This window comes from Bombina bombina, chromosome 4, assembly GCF_027579735.1.
Source record: "Bombina bombina isolate aBomBom1 chromosome 4, aBomBom1.pri, whole genome shotgun sequence".
NCBI classification, from domain to species: Eukaryota; Metazoa; Chordata; class Amphibia; order Anura; family Bombinatoridae; genus Bombina; species Bombina bombina.
Window position 1 is genome coordinate 953,081,676 of NC_069502.1, and position 19,626 is coordinate 953,101,301.

General features: G+C 41.5%; 1 protein-coding gene across 1 annotated transcript in view; it reads right to left on the minus strand.

The window, feature by feature from the left end:
• The window catches only part of TTL (tubulin tyrosine ligase), a 111,021-nt gene that overhangs the window by 46,167 nt on the left and 45,228 nt on the right, over positions 1–19,626 (minus strand). The gene's annotated exons all lie outside the window — the stretch shown is intronic.

Sequence of the window (19,626 nt, forward strand, 5' to 3'; positions counted from 1 at the left end):
TGTGTCAAGAAAACATCAAAATTGGATTAAGATAGTAACATTTTTGGTGTAACTAACAATAATGCCTATACTTTGTTAGTAAGATTCAGAGAAAAGAGAGCACAATGATTCATTGACAGTCTTATTTTTAAATTATATAGGGTGTTATAAAAGGGATACTAAACCCAGTATGTTTTCTTTCATGATTCAGATAGAGCATGCAATGTTAAGCAACATTCTATTTTACTCCTATTATTAATTTTTCTTTGTTCTCTTGCTATCTTTATTTAAAAAGCAGGAATGTAAAGCTTATGAGCCGGCCCATCATGAAAGAAAACATTTGGGTTCAGTATCCCTTTAAAAGAATATTAAACACTAGATTTTTAAATAAAGCTTAGTCTGAGAAGAATATGCAGATGCCTTTAAAAAAAATATTAGTTGTTTAAATATTGAAAAAATAATAAAGTTTTAGTGTCCATGAAGCATTGGATGGTACCTTGTTTTAACCTAGGTTTCCGTCTTTGCTGAGCCCAATTAGGAGCAACTAGAAATGACTCACTAGACTGTGCAAGCCAATGACTGTATGGCTCTATGGAATATAGCAATTTTTTTTTGTTTTTTTTTAAGGATGGATTTTGCCTTTATTTGCTATAACATATTAATAATAATTACAAATTATACATTTTGAGTTTCATAAAATGTATAATAAATCATAAAAATAAACATTGATGTATTTTAATAGTTGTCTTAATTATTATCAATTAATATATATATATATATATATTTTTTTTTTTTTTTTAGTTTTTTTTTTTTAGTTTTCAAAAGAGCTTTATTAAAGTCAAAAAAGATTACAAATCATATAGTTGTTGTACAGAAAATAGATAGTTAAATGTTACAAATTGCCATGTCTCAAACATATATATATATATACACAAACATGTATCTTAAAATATAATGTACAGGCCCATCAAACATTTATAGCGAATTTGACTATGGTTAATCAACAATATTCACCAAGCTCTTTCATTAACCCCCTATAACTAAGATTGAGGCCGCTCTTGGGCCAGTTCTTACGCTTAAAAAACATACATAGAGATTATTAAATATAAAACATTTACATATAGCACCAAGCACCATATTTAAAGACATTGTGAGACAACACGTTTCTGGTAAGTATTTATATAGGTGCTACGGTCAGGACTGTATGTAATATTTACACAAAACTCACAAAGAAAAAAGACTATTTTTGTAGTCTAAATATAGAACATCAGAACAATATAATAAGAGGCAAACCTTCACAAAACCCATTTCCTGACGTTGAATAATTTACCTCATGGAGCTTTGATATTTATATACATGTGCTTTCAGCAGGTTATTAAATGTCAAGCCTTAGACTAATATCAGTTATACAGGATATGGCCCATGTAGCTTTCCTCTAAGGCACAACTCATATTGATAATAATAGTTGATAATTAAGCGCCCCACAGCGGACCTGGCCGCAGCACGAAAGAGGGACACTGATATTGCTGTCCCCTATTTTCTCTTGCTTTGAACTGAGGCAGCTCTTATATCATGAAACCCTTCTTTAGTTGTATATTATGTCCCCCCAGGGGCCCCCCACCAAACCCCGCAGGGGACACACAGAGGTTATAAAGGGTGTACATGCATTCCTTATGCCTCCATCATAACTTAAAATCATAGGCAATTCTAAGGCTTACTTATATCATGCTACAACAAAAATATACTTATGGTTATTTATAATAAAACTTAGAACGACAACAGTCATTACAAACACTGTAATCTAGACATAAACAGGGTTAAAACAGTTTTAAACGAACAAGATGCAACAGTAGTTGTAAATACCCATGCTTTTTCAGGCTGGTTTTAGTTTGTCCCAATACTGCAATATATACTGTCTATTAGGGGCTTCTCTATCGGTAAGAAAAGGTATGTCCGTCTGCCAAGGTAAAGTTATTGCCATGAAGGGTGACATGTAATTGATGGCTATATCTAACCCGGGTCCAACTCTACATCCCCAATCGAGAGGTGCTTCTGACTCCTGTCTGAATATGCACGGGGCAGTTTGGATTAAAGTGCTGGGCTTCTTGATCCAATCAGGGACTGCATCGCTACTCACTCTGTCACCGCAGTTGTCTTTAAATGGTGATTCATCCCTGAAAGGTGCTTTGCGGCCCAGGCTCTTCTTATGCTTATCAGACGCTTGCGGCTGATTGATTTGTCGGGTAAGCTTTTTCTGAGCTACTGCCCGCATGGGCAGCCCTGAGTCAGCTTTGGAATCTCCTTTGCTTTGAGGAGGGAGAGCCGCGGGAGCGCTCTTAACCACAGCTCCGTCCTCCCCAACTGTCATCTCACTGCCTTTCATGCTGCTCCCTAAGCTGAAGTATGTCTTGTGTGATTGCATTAAAGAATCCCATGGAACCCTTTGCATAAGACCCAGTAAGCAATGTTCCATTTTCTCCAAGAAGTCGTCAATACGGGTCAGAGAGCTTCCTTCCTTCACGGCGGCCATATTTGTTGCGCAGTGACAAAATTCTAGTTGCAGGTTTATTTATATTAGGAAGGTCCTTACTGTTCTGATATGTGAACAAAATGTGAGATAGATCTCTTAATTATTGTGTCCAGTCCTGACAGTTACCCTCGGGAATCCGAGGGGGGTAGTGCTGCCTGTCCTGAGCCGCCGCTCCAGGCCTTTATTGTCCGCTCTTATGCCCCAGCGTAAAAAATACAGGGAATAATCCAGTTCTTTTTTACCAATCCACCAAGCCAGTAGTGCTGATCATTTGAGTTGCTTTATCACTGTAAAAAGTACCCTACACCGGCGGGTTGTTAGGTAGTCAGCAGGAGCTCTAAGAAGATGCGACCTTCCACAGTCGCTTCTTGGACACGCCCCCCGGAATATAGCAATGTTAAGTCTATTGTCTGTACCTCCACTTCTAACAGGAATTGGAAATCCCACAATGTTCAGAATTAAATTACAGTGTTTAATGTCCCTTTAAAGGAACATGAAACCCCAAAAAATTATTTCATGATTCAGATAGTGCATACAATTTTAAACAACTTTTCAATGTACTTCTAATATCTAATTTAGCGCTGCGGAATCTGTTGGCGCTCTACAAATAACCGATAATAATAATTTGCTTCATTCTCTAGGTATCCTTTATTGAAGGAGCAGTAATGCACTACTGGGAGCTAGCTGAAAGCCAATGATAAGAGACATATATGTACAGCCACCAATCAGCAGCTTCAGAGCCTAACTAGGTATACTTTTCAACAAAGGATACAAAGAAACAAAACAAATTACATAATAGAAATAAATTGGAAAGTTATTTAAAATTGTATGTTCTGTCTAAATTATGAAAGAAAAATTTGGATTTAATGTCCCTTAAAAGTTTACCATTTTGTGCATGTTTTGAACCACAGGACAAAATGTTAAATAATGATGGCTTCTGTATAATGAGGGACAAATTCCACCTTCAAAAAATAAAGGAAAATGCAGCCAAAATGTTTCAGGACACGCTATACTAATTAAAAATAGAAAAACATTTTTCAATTCAATAAAACGTGAAAAAAGTGAAGGTCAATTTGGATAAATTAGTGCCCGTTTTTTAATAAACCTATTAAAAACAAGGGCACGGGGGGAGGAGCTAGCCTGAGAGGAGAGAGGACGCACCCTGACAGAGCTCCTGCCTGTTTTTTTGTATTTAAAGTTTACATTCCGGCACTTTTCTAATATATAGGGGCGGACTGAGCGGCTAATAGTGTCATCCCCAAAGACTTATCTATTTCTCTCGTCTCTAGAGAGAACAGCTGGTTGCGGGAGTGTCAAGGAGGTGAGGCGGCACTAGGAGAACTTAGCTGTCAGATATAATCTTGGCCGCAAGTCCGGGAAGAAACTGGTGCGAAAAGCGCCATTTCTGGGTGACGTCACAAGAAGGAGGATGCAGAGAGAGCGCCCATTGGTGTAGAGAGGCGCAGCAAGGAGATCTGGACAATTCGCTTATCGGACAGGAGACCGGAGGACATCCGACATTCCCACACAGCACCAGGGCTATTGCACAGACCACTGTTGAGACGGATCTGTCTGGGTACACGCCTGCAAGCAAACTACAGCACTGTCTGTTCCGGAGGGTCGGGGCTCCGCTCCGGAGCAAAACTTTTGCGCACAGGTGGTTGAAGAACTGGCTGCATGCCAGCAGCTGAAACGGCTGATAGAATAGGGGACACTGAAAGCTTGCAACCTGCTGTGAGTACCTTGGGAGTCATAGTGGTGTGGGAACAGGATGAGGTGCAGCAGAGCACTTATACATTAGGGCTGAACTGCATTAAAGCTTGAACATATCTGACCAGTGCTGGGAAGGCTCTCCCTTTATCCAATCCCCCTCTGTCTGCACTAACTGGCCTAATAAACTCGCACCTTCTGTGCCCTGGGGATACTACACACACACCCCTAGGTGATATTCTCTGAGGATACACAACGCTGGATGTCTTGGGGCCTGTTAGGCTTGAGCCCTGACCTGATCTACACTATAGACTGGTATTTTCCTGGAGGGAGTGGACTATAAAATTTTCACACACTATAAAATTTTCACACATCAGCTGCCCCTTGCATCACCATTGCACATAAGGTCTCCATACGACAGTGTTTGGAATAAAAACTGCACCCCACTACACCTAGTTGCACCCTTTGGTGCATAGTGTTTCCTCTCCTCCCTTGCCTGCTGGACAGTACCTAGTGGGTCATACCCACATCCTTACATATTATAGCAGCACAATACAGGTCATGTGTGTTACAGGTAGGTTTCTTGAAGGGCTGGCTGAGATCCATCCACATTTAAAGTTTGCTCCATTTGCCCCGGCTTACAGTTTCTAAGTGTCATCTCAGTCTAGAACTAGAACTGTACCCTACGTCCTGAACATCCCTCATTAAGGGATAAATAGCCACCCCTCCTCAGGGTGGCCTAGGGCCCTGCGGGGAATGCAGACTCTTTTTCATTTACAAAGCCTAGGTGAACCGGTACCCCATAATACACAGCTCTCTCTGGGGACTTTGCTGAGTGATTTAGGAAACCCACAGGAGTGAATCTCTTTGAATAAGCTTCACTAGCAATTTAGACTTAAGCTGCAAAAGACTCTGTATTTCCCTTGCATGACATGTACATTCAGGGCAATAGCTGCAGCGACAGCTGAGGTGTCTTTCAGCAATTTTCTCAAAGTGTAGTGTAATTTTTATGTAGAATTGTAATTTCAATTTCTCACTGCCTGTTTGTTTATTGTATAAGTACATCTGAAGGGATATCACTTTATACTGCTTAACGTTGCATTTCTTTAGGTATATACTGTGCCCTTTCCTCCCTTTCCCGCTGAATCATTGTTGGCGGGTCATATCCTCTTTCCTTTTTCCCACATCGTCCTATGGTGACAACTTCCCCAGGAGAGGGGCATACAGTAGGTGGCCACTCAGGTGTGGGTCAGGAAGGCAGAGAGTACACTTAAATGGGCTCCAGTTCATAGCAGATATGTGAGACACCCCTCTGGAAGAGTTCCTCCCTGGGATATCTACAGCTTTGCATATCCTAGGCTTACTCCCTAACCAAATGTCAATTTAAAAAGGTCCTGCACACCCCCGCCCCCCTCTATTTTAAGAAGATAACATCTAAGTATCGACTACTACACCCGATATACCAATAGGGGAACTGATAACCCAACATGTTGCAACAAGCTAAGAAAAAACAGAAAGGCAACTTTGGGCCCAGGAAAACCATGATGGATCACTTCCACCCCCCGTGGGAACAGAGATAATGCCAGATCCGAAGATGAACATTCTCTTACCTCAGACTTGCCTGATGACCACCTTGACAGTAGGCTCTCCAGCTCCAGTACTCCAGGCAGAAGTAAGGGGGACGCCCCTGCTCTGCCGCTTGACTCCATTCAGTGCATGTTTGAGAACCAAAAGCAGACCCTTATAAGCTGGAGAGATCTTTTGAAGATCTAAGAAGAGATTTCTCTTCTATCAATGAGCGTACTGATATAATAGAAAGGAAACAGAAGGACCTCATGGTGGACCATGCTAACTGGGTCGGGCAAACACAAAGCCTGACAGATCAGGTATTATCCTTGGAAGCAAAAGTGGCAGATCTGGAGGGTAGATCCAGGCGAAATAACGTAAGGCTTAGAGGGATCCCCGAGTCGGTTCTCCCACAAGAACTAGAGGAGTATGCTCTGTGCTTGTTCCAGTCAATCCTGGGCCCAGCCTCTGGCGACACCGGTAGAATAGACCGGATACATAGAACAGCGAGATCTAGGAACCTCCCTCCTGGAAAATCCAGAGACACCATAGCACGCCTACACTATTATTCCTACAAAAACAAATTGATGAGGGCTATGCTGCACTCTCCACAACTCAATGGACAGTTTAGGGAGGTTTCCCTGTTCCCGGACCTTTCCTCGTATACCCTGAAGCAGTGGAGGAGTTTCTCAGAGGTCACCAGAACCCTGAGAGGTAACCAGATTAGGTACAGATGGGGGTTCCGGACTAAACTGATAGTCATGAAAGATGGACACAGCACACTATCCTGACACCCCGGCAAGGCCAAGAACTTCTGAGGACGTGGCATTCCCCTAGGAAGCCCCTTGATGATCCTAATGCCCCTGCTCTCCCGCCCAGGGGGAATCCTGATCTACGAGTAAATGCCCCAGAATGGAACCAAAGGGGCCCATTGTTAAAAGCCTGACCCACGGTCACTAAAAGATGTATACCAATAGGTTTACCATGAGGTGTTTGGGGATGGGGCGGCTAGCGGGCTGGACGTCCCATGGCTCTCCCTAGAAGCTAAAAGGTTTAATGTGGTACTTATGCACTTAATCTGAATGTTTAAATTTGCATTACAAGTGGGGGGAGGATTCTAGGTACCCATCTGGCGACGGGCTGTTAAAGCGAGTACAGCCTTTTTGGTTGAAGTGGAGGTCACAGGCCCCGCCAATTAAGAGGAAAGAAGTTGCCATATAGGGACAACAGAACCTAGGGTCCAAGCTTATAAAAAGGATTAAAGTGTCCCCCTGTAAAAATGTTTAATGTCTCACTTGTGCACTTAATTTAACTGTTCATCTTCTATTGCGGGTGGGCGGGGGGCATATGTCCCTGTCTGGCAATCGAGTATTACTAAAAGATAGGCAGCCTCTTTGGTTGGACTGGAGGTCCCAGATCCCACTAGCTGTGAGACTGGGGGTGCATTGCCGGGCGGGGACATAATTAGGACTTGAGCCTGCAGGGGAAGTTATAATGTTCTCATGTGTGTTTTAAATAAGACGGGCCTGGTTTTCTTACTTTACCCTTCCTTCTGGGATTGCAGGGGGAGGTTTGTGTCCACATCCGCTCACGGCGTGATGACACTGTGATATCTGCCTTCGTGTGCCAATTTTGGGGCCGTAACATCTGAGAAGAGAGCTGCCCTTACACCTTCCTAGCCTTGTGTGACCGTGGACATGCTGAGACTACCTGGGCCGCCCTGCCTGAGTTCATATCCCAGCTTTTTGTATATTTAAGGGGGTGTGTTGATACTATGTTTGGTTTACAGTTATATTTAAATATGTCTTTCTAATGATGTTATCTAAGATTTTAAGTTCTATTGAACTCATTTTGTTCGGGGGGTTTGGGACTATTGCTAGCTCCGCCCTCCACTATACAACTTGCGGTTAGGGGACCTCAGAGCCCTCCGCATACTTTGGGCAGAGTTAGGAAGTCTCTGCCACACCAAGGCGACAGGGCCTCTCAATTTCCTATAACCGTATCCATCTCTCACCCTATTCCACGTTCTCACCATGAAACTCTGCACCCTAAATACTAAGGGCCTCAACTCCAACAAAAAGGAGTTTACACCTTAAATATCTCCTGACACAACATATTGATTTAGCTTTCCTCCAAGAGACCCACTGGACTGAAGACGGAGCTTTTAGATTTAAAACACTGAGATACCCAGTTACAATTTCATCCACCTTCCATAAGAAGGCAAGGGGGGTGACGATACTGATAGGGAACCAAATAGCATACGAACCTATATATACTGACTGCGACTTAGCAGGCCGTTATGTGATGTGTGTGCCGCCTGAATTGTGTACTGTATACTCTAGTAGCCGCTTATCTGCCCAACACTAACCAAGCTAGTTTCCTTAGGAAGCTGCTCCTGACGGTAGCTAAAGTAAAACAGGGCCACATCCTCCTAGCTGGTGATCTTAATATGATATGGGACCCCAAGAGAGATAGGAGGGGGAATGCATCGCAGGCAGGAGATAAAAATAGGGATTTCATGTCTCAGAGATTTAGAAAATTAACAGCCCAATACGATTTGCATGATATCTGTAGGGCTCTACACCCGGACACTTGCGATAATACTTTTTACTCAGCCCCGCACTCTTCCTTCTCCAGGTTGGATTATGTCTTTTGCAACCCCTTGGGCAATGCGGATGGTTCGAGGTTCTACTATAGTGCCGTGCATGTGGTCAGATCACGATGCGGTGGTGGTCAGTCTTGACCCGATGATTGCCCAAGAGGGGCCCAGGAGATGGCGTATGCCAGACCATTTTGTTCCAGGATGTCCTTATGCCCGAGTGGTCCAGGAAAGTTCTCGAATTCCTAAAGATTAACGTGAACGGGAAAACTCTGAAACATATAGTTTGGTCGGCTCTGAAGGCTTACATGAGAGGAATCCTTATAAAAAAGGAGTCCCAGAACAGAAAGCGAAGGGGAGAGACTATATAGCAAGCTGGGCATGGTCATGGAACAGGCTAGTATAGAGCATGCAATTTTAAGCAACTTTCTAATTTACTCCTATTATCAATTTGTCTTCGTTCTCTTGTTATCTTTATTTAAAAAAGAAAGCATCTAAGCTTTTTTTGGATCAGATCTCTGGACAGCACTTTTTTTTATTGGTGGATGAATTTATCCACCAATCAGCAAGAACAACCCAGGTTGCTCACCAAAAATGGGCCGACATCTAAACTTATATTCTTGCATTTCAAATAAAGATACCAAGAGAATGAAGAACATTTGATAATAGGAGTAAATTAGAACGTTGCTTACAATGTCATGCTCTATCTGAATCATGAAAGAAAAAAATTGGGTTCAGTGTCCCTTTAACTTAAAACCACAATTTACCTACTTTATATAGTTTCTTTTTGTATCAGCTTGCATTGCAGACACAACATTCCGATGTAGACAAATTGAAATCCCGCGATCATGCACGCAATCGTGAGATTTCAGTTATGTGATCGGTTCAGGGGGGCATCACTATGACGCTAGGCATGCCCTCCAGACCGCGATCAGACCCAGGAAGCGCCATTGGCTTCAGGACAGCAAAACGGCTAGGACGTTTTATTCCATCCTAACGGCGCTAAAGCCCAGCGCAGTTAGGACGGGAATAAAACGCCATAACGGCTTGAAAAGGTTAATATTATAACATATTGTTTTTATGAACCATAACATATAACAATATCCATTTAGCATTTGTTTTAATATTTTTCTGGTCTTCCATAGTTTCTATATGGGATGCTGCCACAAACATTATCAGTATTGATATATTATGGAGAACAGAAGTTTATTTAAAATACAAATGCTGGGATAAATATATCTCTGTTTGTACATAGCAGCCTATTAAGGGCCAGATTACAAATGGCGTAATAAGTTACAAACAAGCGATATCGGGTTTATCGTGGGTGTTTGCACGCAATGGAAGTAGCGCATATTACAAGTTGAAAATAAACGTGTTCACTCAAGCACAATTTAATTTAATGCACGTTGGGATAGTGTGACCTCAGAGCACTGGTTAACTGTTAAAGGGACACTGAACCCATTTTTTTTCTTTCATGATTCAGATAGAGCATGCAATTTTAAGCAACTTTCTAATTTACTCCTATTTTTTAATTTACTCCTATTATCAATTTTTCTTCATTCTCTTGCTATCTTTATTTGAAGAATGTAAGTTTAGAAGCCGGCCTATTTTTGGTTCACAACCTGGGTTGTCCTTGCTGATTGGACAGCACCAATAAACAAGTGCTGTCCAGTGTCTAAACCAAAAATTGGCTGGCTCCTTAGCTTAGAGTCCTTCTTTAAAATTAATAGTAGGAGTAAATTAGAAAGTTGCTTAAAATTGCATGCTGTATCTGAATCGTGAGAGAAAAAATTTGGGTTAAGTGTCCTTTTAAGTTTGAATAAAAGTGTCACAAAACAGATCAAAAATACATGTAAAAGTAGAGTAACACTTAAGTGGATGTAAAGTCACGGTCTCCTCTGTTCCTCATCTTGTTATTTGCTTAAAAACAGAATTTATGCTTACCTGATAAATTACTTTCGCTTGCGGTGTATCCAGTCCACGGATTCATCCTTTACTTGTGGGATATTCTCATTCCCTACAGGAAGTGGCAAAGAGAGCACACAGCAGAGCTGTCCATATAGCTCCCCCTCTAGCTCCACCCCCCAGTCATTTGACCAAAGGTTAGGAAGAAAAAGGAGAAACCATAGGGTGCAGTGGTGACTGTAGTTTGAACAAAAAATTTTTTACCTGACTTAATTGCCAGGGCGGGCCGTGGACTCGATACACCGCAAGAGAAAGTAATTTATCAGATAAGTATAAATTCTGTTTTCTCTTGCAAGGTGTATCCAGTCAACGGATTCATCCTTTACTTGTGGGATACCAATACCAAAGCTTTAGGACACGGATGAAGGGAGGGAACAAGACAGGTACCCTAAACGGAAGGCACCACTGCTTGCAAAACCTTTCTCCCAAAAATAGCCTCAGAAGAAGCAAAAGTATCGAATTTGTAAAATTTGGCAAAAGTATGCAGTGAAGACCAAGTCGCTGCCTTACAAATCTGTTCAACAGAAGCCTCATTCTTGAAAACCCATGTGGAAGCCACTGCTCTGGTAGAATGAGCAGTAATTCTTTCAGGAGGCTGCTGGCCAGCAGTCTCATAGGCCAAACGGATGATGCTTTTCAGCCAAAAGGAAAGAGAGGTAGCAGTCGCTTTCTGACCTCTCCTCTTACCAGAATAGATAACAAACAAGGAAGATGTTTGTCTGAAATCCTTAGTTGCTTGCAATTAGAACTTTAGAGCACGAACTACATCAAGATTGTGCAACAGACGTTCCTTCTTCGAAGGAGGATTGGGGCACAGAGAAGGAACAACAATTTCCTGGTTAGTATTCTTGTTAGAAACCACTTTAGGAAGAAAACCAGGTTTAGTACGCAAAACTACCTTATCTGCATGGAACACCAGGTAAGGTGAATCACAATGTAAAGCAGATAATTCTGAGACTCTTCGAGCAGAAGAGATAGCCACCAAAAACAAAACTTTCCAAGATAACAACTTAATATCTATGGAATGTAAAGGTTCAAACGGAACCCCTTGAAGAACTGAAAGAACTAGATTTAGACTCCATGGCGGAGCCACAGGTTTATAGACAGACTTGATTCTGACTAAAGCCTGTGCAAACACTTGAACGTCTGGTACTTCTGCCAGACGCTTGTGTAAAAGGATAGACAGAGCAGATATTTGTCCCTTTAAAGAACTAGCCGACAATCCTTTCTCCAATCCGTCTTGGAGAAAAGACAATATCCTTGGAATCCTAATCTTACTCCATGAGTAACCCTTGGATTCACACCAACAAATATATTTCCGCCATATCTTATGGTAGATTTTTCTGGGGACAGGCTTTCTAGCCTGAATCAGAGTATTTATAACCGACTCAGAGAAACTACGCTTTGATAGAATTAAGCGTTCAATCTCCAAGCAGTCAGACGTAGAGAAACTAGATTTGGATGCTTGAACGGACCCTGTATTAGAAGGTCCTGCCTCATTGGCAGTGTCCATGGTGGGACAGATGACATGTCCACTAGGTCTGCATACCAAGTCCTGCGTGGCCACGCAGGCGCTATCAAAATCACCGACGCCTTCTCCTGCTTGATTCTGGCGATCAGACGAGGGAGAAGAGGTGGGAAAACATAAGCCAGATTGAAGGACCAAGGCGCTGCTAGAGCATCTATCAATGCCGCCTTGGGGTCCCTGGACCTGGATCCGTAGAGAGGAAGCTTGGTGTTCTGACGGGACGCCATCAGATCCAACTCTGGAATGCCCCATAGCTGAGTCAGCTGGGCAAATACCTCCGGGTGGAGTTCCCACTCCCCCGGGTGAAAAGTCTGACGACTCAGAAAATCCGCCTCCCAGTTGTCTACTCCTGGGATGTGAATTGCTGAGAGATGACAGGAGTGGTCCTCCGCCCACCTGATTATTTTGGTTACTTCCTTTATCGCTAGGGAACTCTTTGTTCCCCCCTGATGATTGATGTAAGCTACAGTCGTGATGTTGTCCGACTGAAATCTGATGAATTTGGCCTCAGCTAGTTGAGGCCATGCCTGAAGCGCGTTGAATATCGCCCTCAGTTCCAGAATGTTTATTGGGAAAAGAGATTCTTCCCGGGACCATAAGCCTTGAGCTTTCAGGGAGTCCCAGACTGCACCCCAGCCTAACAGACTGGCGTCGGTCGTTACAATGATCCACTCTGGCCTGCGGAAACATATTCCCTGAGACAGGTGATCCTGAGACAACCACCAGAGAAGAGAAACTCTGGTTTCCTGGTCCAACTGTATTTGAGGAGACAAATCTGCATAATCCCCATTCCACTGATTGAGCATGCATAGTTGCAGTGGTCTGAGATGTATCCGAGCGAAAGGGACTATGTCCATTGCCGCTACCATTAATCCGATTGCCTCCATGCACTGAGCTACAGATGGCCGAGGAATGGAGTGAAGAATTCGGCAAGTATTTAAAAGTTTCAACTTTCTGACCTCCGTCAGAAATATTTTCATTTCTACCGAATCTATTGGTGTTCCTAGGAAGGGAACCCTTGTGAGTGGGGACAAGGAACTCTTTTTGATGTTCACCTTCCACTCGTGAGACCTTAGAAAGGCCAATACAATCTCCGTGTGAGCCTTGGCTCTGTGAAAAGACGGCGCCTGAATTAAGATGTCGTCCAAATAAGGCGCTACTGCTATGCCCCGCGGTCTTAGAACCGCCAGAAGGGACCCTAGCACCTTTGTGAAAATTCTGGGAGCAGTGGCTAAACCGAATGGAAGAGCCACGAACTGGAAATGCTTGTCTAGAAAAGCGAACCGGAGGAACTGATGATGATCTTTGTGGATAGGAATATGCAGGTACGCATCCTTTAGATCCACGGTAGTCATATATTGACCTTCCTGGATCATAGGTAAGATTGTCCGAATGGTCTCCATCTTGAATGATGGGACTCTGAGGAATCTGTTTAGAATTTTTAGATCGAGGATTGGTCTGAAAGTTCCTTCTTTTTTGGGAACCACAAACAGGTTTGAGTAAAAACCCAGTCCTTGTTCTGCAATTTGAACTGGGTATATCACTCCCATCGTATATAGATCTTCTACACAGCGTAAGAACGCCTCTTTCTTTGTCTGGTCTGAAGACAGACGAGAAATGTGGAACCTTCCCCTTGGAGGGGAGTCCTTGAATTCTAGAAGATATCCCTGGGTAACAATCTCTAAAGCCCAGGGATCATGAACATCTCTTGCCCAGGCCTGAGCGAAGAGAGAAAGTCTGCCCCCTACTAGATCCGGTCCAGGATCGTGGGGCTACCCCTTCATGCTGTCTTGGTAGCAGCTGCAGGCTTTTTGGCCTGTTTACCCTTGTTCCAGCCCTGGTAAGGCTTCCAGGTTGCCTTTGGCTGTGAAGCGTTACCCTCTTGCTTTGCAGCTGTAGAGGCTGAAGCGGGACCGCTCCTGAAATTACGAAAGGAACGAAAATTAGCTTTGTTTTTAGCCCTAAAAGGTTTGTCCTGAGGGAGAGCATGGCCCTTTCCCCCGGTGATTTCCGAAATAATCTCTTTCAATTCTGGCCCGAAAAGGGTCTTTCCTTTGAAAGGGATATTTAATCATTTGAATTTTGACGACACATCGGCCGACCATGACTTGAGCCAAATCGCTCTGCGCGCCATAATGGCGAAACCTGATTTTTTTGCAGCTAACTTAGCTAATTGCAAAGCGGCATCTGTGATAAAAGAATTAGCCAGCTTTAGAGCCTTAATTCTATCCATAATTTCGTCATATGAGGTCTCCATCTGGAGCGACTCCTCCAGCGCCTCAAACCAGAAAGCCGCTGCAGTAGTTACAGGAATAATGCAGGCAATAGGTTGGAGAAGAAAACCTTGTTGAACAAAAATTTTCTTAAGTAAACCTTCTAACTTTTTATCCATAGGATCTTTAAAAGCACAACTGTCTTCAATTGGTATGGTTGTGCGTTTAGCAAGTGTAGAAACAGCCCCCTCTACCTTAGGGACCGTCTGCCACGAGTCCCGCCTGGGGTCAGTTATGGGGAACATTTTCTTAAAAATAGGGGGGGGGGGGGGACAAAAGGGACACCTGGTCTATCCCACTCCCTAGTAACAATATCCGCAACCCTCTTAGGGATCGGGAACGCATCAGTGTATACAGGGACCTCTAGGTACTTGTCCATTTTACACAACTTCTCTGGGACCACCATAGGGTCACAATCATCCAGAGTAGCTAATACCTCCCTGAGCAATGCGCGGAGGTGTTCCAATTTAAATTTAAACGCTAATGAATCTGACTCTGCCTGATGAGAAACTTTTCCTGAATCGGAAATTTCTCCCTCAGACATCAAATCCCTCACCCCCACTTCAGAGTGTTGTGAGGGCACATCAGATAAGGCTACCAAAGCTTCAGACTGCTCATAATCTGTTCTTAAAACTGAGCTATCGCGCTTTGTAGGAAAAATTGGCAGTTTGGATAGAAAGGCCGCAAGGGAATTATCCATGACTGTCGCTAGTTGTTGCAATGTAATAGGGGCAGACGCACTAGAGGTACTAGGCATCGCTTGCGCGGGCGCAACTGGTTGTGACACATGGGGAGAGGAAGACGGACTATCCTCATTACCTTCAGTCTGAGAATCATCTAGGGCCACACTCTTAAGTGCAACAATATGATCTTTAAAGTGTATAGACATATTAGTGCAATTGGGACACATTCTGAGAGGGGGTTCCACCATGGCTTCTAAACACATTGAACAAGGATTTTCCTTAGTGTCAGACATGTTTAACAGACTAGTAGCATACACAAGCAGGCTTGGAAAACACTTTAATCAAATAAAAAACACAATTTGAAAAAAACGTTACTGTGCCTTTAAGAAATAAAAAGAGCACACAATTTTACAAAACAGTGAAAAATGCAGCAATCCTTTTGAAATTTTCACAGTATGTACCTAAGGCTTTAATATGATTGCACCACAATTTGTAGAACGATTAACCCCTTAATGCCCAAACCGGAGCAACCTAAAGCCAGCAACCGGTTAAATAACTACAGCACCTTGCCACAGCTTACTGCTGTGGCCCTACCTGCCCTTAGGGATCAGATTTGGGGAAAAAAGCTTCTTTGAGGCCCTCAATCAGCAGCTGGACCCTCCATGTGAAGCAGCCTGAACTGTCTTTCAATTCTAACTGCGCATCTGAGGCGCGCAATTAGGCCCCTCCCACTCCACTCCGGAGTTGTAAGGCCTACAAAAATCACTTCTAAGTGATTACATTTTTGCCATGTGGATAATAACCCCAGAAAAAGTGCTTAAAAAAGTGTCTCCAACGAGTATTTCTTAAATAAATAATCGATTGCCCTGAATTAGTGTCAACCAGCCTAATTAGCCCTGTTATGTAAGCATTCAATTCTATACTAAGTCTCAGAACATAGCTTACCCTCCCCACATGGGGATCTTGTCAGTCTTCTAGCATTATCTCAGTCTTGTCTAGAAATAAATGACTGAACATACCTCATTGCAGTCAAGCCTGCAAACTGGTCCCCCAACTGAAGTTTTCTGGTACTCCTCAGTCCTGTGTGGGAACAGCAGTGGATTTTAGTTACAACATGCTAAAATCATTTTCCTCTCAGCAGAAATCTTCATCACTTTTCTGCTAGAGAGTAAATAGTACAAACCGGTACCATTTAAAAATAACAAACTTTTGATTGAAGATATAAAACTACAATTCTAACACCACATTCACTTTACCCTCCCGTAGAGAGACCCTAGTGCTTAGAGTCGGCAAAGAGAATGACTGGGGCGTGGAGCTAGAGGGGGAGCTATATGGACAGCTCTGCTGTGTGCTCTCTTTGCCACTTCCTGTAGGGAATGAGAATATCCTACAAGTAAAGGATGAATCCGTGGACTGGATACACTTTGCAATAAAGGTTAGTTTAACACACACAGAAAATAAATGACAGTGGCGCTAACACCCTCTTTAAATATAATAAAAACACTAATGTCAATTCTTACTGTAAATTCTTACAACCACATGTATAATTTTTAAAAAATAGATAAAAACCTGTATACAATTATATGATATTTAAAAGACTATAAAAATTAAAAATAGAACAAATGGAATAACAAAAACGTTTTACCACTTTCCAAAGAAATGTCAGTCCATAAACCACTAGAGTCCTCTGCTGCTTGTTAACCAAATGGATCCTTCACACCAAATGAAGTAGGGCAAAAAACTTGAATTCTGAAAGAAAAAAGCGCAAAGAGAGACTCAAGTGCAATAAATAACACAGACGCTGCTGCTCTTAAAAAAATGCACTTACAATGTTTATTAATAATAAAGCAGGTATAAAACAGTTTTCTCCTTCAAGGTAATTAATCCAAATACTCAGCTGCTCCGGTCTGTTTTCACAGCCTTACAATGTCCGCTCCCTTCTGATGTCCACCGGAACTTTCAGTGTAGGGGAAATCCTTGTTGATGGGGCTACGGTAGCCCTGAGAGTCCAAAAAGCAGAGTGTTCTATTCTTAGAACTACGGCTCCTCTGCAGATCCAAAATTCAGTCCTGTGGTACCTCACACCACAGGACATTGTAAGGCTGTGAAAACAGACCGGAGCAGCTGAGTATTTGGATTAATTACCTTGAAGGAGAAAACTGTTTTATACCTGCTTTATTATTAATAAACATTGTAAGTGCATTTTTTTAAGAGCAGCAGCGTCTGTGTTATTTATTGCACTTGAGTCTCTCTTTGCGCTTTTTTCTTTCAGAATTCAAAGGTTAGTTTAAGTCATCATTTTTTTTAAATTTAATAATATATCAGATTCGAAGGATTTATAAACCTATTTCGCTTACTTTCTTCCTCCACCCGCCATCTTGTCCCTTGTTTCTCTTTTGATTGACATCCCAGTATAACTAATAATAGATCGTACCCCGTGGCGTCCAGCCCCTTTTTCTCACACGTCACGCGATCAAACTGCGCATGCGTTCCCTAATGAATAGTCATTGACAATCCATGCTTGTTCACGTTTAGCGCATGCGCTAAGGTTTTACTATCATATTTACATTGGCGTTCAGGAAAAGCGGAAACAGGGCACGCATGCGCATATTAACAGGTTTTTGAAAACGCATGCGCAAATTTGATTCTCCTCGGGAGCGCGCTTCAGTGCTACGTCAGAGAGCAGGAGGGAATGCTCTATAAGAAAAGGACTCCGAAAACCGGAAGTCAATGATGGGAGGAGTTATCCTAGAAGACGTAGATAAGTTATTATATAAATTATATCACAAGATGATTTTTAAAAACAAACAAAAAAACATAGCAGTTTACATTGCAAACATATTGAGAATTAGAACTGAGGATTAGAAAGCTTATAATTGACATTCACTTTACAATAAGGCTATCTAATAAAAATTATTAAAAGAAAACATATTGCACAAAAAAGTTATAAAGGCTCAAAGATATGAGGCAGGCAAAGGGATTTAACAGATATATATATATATATATATATATATATATATATATATATATTTATATATACACACACACACACATATACAAACCCTCCTGGGCCAACTGCCTGGGTGCAAATATGGAATGTATACAAAACAAAAATGATGCACTCACAGGACTTGTTTAACAAAAGTGTCACAAATGTATTGAGGTTTCGGGGATTTACATAAATCTCTTTCATCAGAAACGTCAATAAATTTTTGACACTTTTGTTAGACAAGTCCTGTGAGTGCATCCTTTTTGTTTTGTAAATATATATATATATTTTTTTATGTATGTGTATACATATGTATTTTTGTATTTATATATGTATATTGGTGTATTTACAGACATATATACACATATAAACACATGAATACATATGTTTACATATACACACACATTCATATTTAATAAGGTGTTTAACTGTGGTCGTACAAACTGTAAATATTTCACATTCACATAGGTGAAGTATTTTAAATAGATATTCATATATATATATATATATTTTTTTTTACCAAAATAGCAGATATATATATATTGTGCCAAAACACAATCAGATATTTATAGAAATATGTATTTATGAATAAATAAATAAAAATTCTACATGAAGAACATTGGAATGTGAAATATTCATATTTTCACGTCGGGTTAGCACACTTGAGAAAATGTGATTGTGTTTGCACACGAGTAGGGTGCTAGTTCCCCACCACACACTTTTTGCTCTCCATTGAAGTCTATGGAAGAATATGTTAACACAGTCGCAATATTCTTTTTTTTTTTTCGAAAATACTTTTTTTTTTAAATTGAGGTCACACATCAATACAGGTACAAGATCATTGCATAAATACAGCTTTGTGTAAGTAATGTACATTTCCACATAGAACTTATAACGTAGATAGGAGAGAAATTCTAAAAGTCGCATTATTTTGCGTTTAATACATCCTAAGCAGTTATATCATTAAGTAGATCTAAAAAAAGGTAGATTTAATGGATACCTGCACGAATCCCTCTGAATTTTAACAATACAAAACAATAAACATATAAACCAACTAACCTAACAAAACATTTCGGTTTTAAACATTCTTGTTTTCTCAGTATCTAATGGGTCGTAATAACAACATTGCATCTTTGGTATATAGGGAGAGAAAAAAGGGGAGGGGTTTAGAAGAGTTTCAATAAGAATCCCTTCAGAGTCACAATTGGGGTTAGATGATGATGGAACCTCATATAATGCAGCCCAGTCTCCCCTCAGTGTTGTTGACAGTATGAGTTTGTGGTGAAGGAATGGCTTAAGGATTTGTCTTTGTTTTCCCAGTGGTAAAGTATCTATAAAAGCCTTTCACTTTCTCAGAAAAGGGGATAACCTATGTTTGGCGTCCAAAAGTACATTGTGTTGCTCAATAAATATGTGTTTGTATAAGCGGTGTTTAAATTGTGTTAAAGATGGAGAAATTCTGGAGCACCATAAGGAAAGGATACACTGTCTGGCATTTAAAGTGAATAGTGTTAGTAGGGAGTGTAGTTCACTGTGAATAGTAGTCCATTTGAAAAAATAGATATTGGTGGGAGTGAATGTAAGGTCTATGGCCAATTGTAATGTAGTCTCTGTTGATTAGCCTAACTTGGGCCTCCCGCAGTGTAAGGGATAAAGTGGCTTTCTTAGCTTGTTCAAGACTATTTTTAACATCGTGGACGGTAACATCATCAATGGTATCCAGCTGCAGCTCTCTAGCATTTCACACTGGATTCTCAGTGTATGTTGTCTAAGGAGCTCTTGATAAAAGTCTGTAATTGAGAAG